Below are 805 nucleotides of genomic sequence, written 5' to 3' on the forward strand. Positions count from 1 at the left end.
CAGAAAACTATGTGTGCTTCAATATGCAGCGGTGTTCCACTACTTACCACCGTTATAGTGATAGAGCAGCTGAAAGTGCCCCATAATTGCAAAGTTTGAGCTGTCCGCCGTTATCCAACATCTCAAACAGGATATTCTCTAGTTTGACATTGTTTGCTGTAAAAGTGTAGGTTTTGTAATATATTAGTACGAAACATGATACTTCGAAGTAAATGTGGTAGTCGAAATACGGTGAAAGTGCAAATACTGAGCAAACGATGCCAAAATGCGTATGATATTCTTCACTTCATCTTCCGGAGACGCATTTTTCCGAGATTTCACGCGGTCAAACAGCTAAAATACACATACATATTCAAACATTGAGTGAGTTTAAAGTCAAATGCTCAAATATCTCGCTAATGCGTGCCGTTCCACGAGGACTAAGTTCCATGATGATATAAAAGTGGTGACTTTCCTCGATTGGGAGGAATCAACTTGCCTAACCAAAGTACATAATGAGCAATTGTAGCAAACGATGCCTAAAAACTATTTCTGATGTCATTGTAAAATCCAGAGCATAATACTACACAAATTGGCGAACGACATGCTGTGGTAGAGATCTAACTACTATCGCCAGGATCAAGTTAGGGATTACCTTTTTTGAGGGATGTGGTTTTGAAGCGTACAGGCACAAAGCTACTGGCTTACATTTCCTCAGGTACGCTTTTCTACGTCAAAACGGGATCCGACAAAGGAGCATATGCTGTCGGGTAATAACTACTGCAAGGTAAATTGGGTCCTCATAGCAAAAAATAGGTACTACCCA

Source organism: Phytophthora infestans, genomic scaffold, assembly GCF_000142945.1.
Source record: "Phytophthora infestans T30-4 supercont1.92 genomic scaffold, whole genome shotgun sequence".
NCBI lineage: Eukaryota > Oomycota > Peronosporomycetes > Peronosporales > Peronosporaceae > Phytophthora > Phytophthora infestans.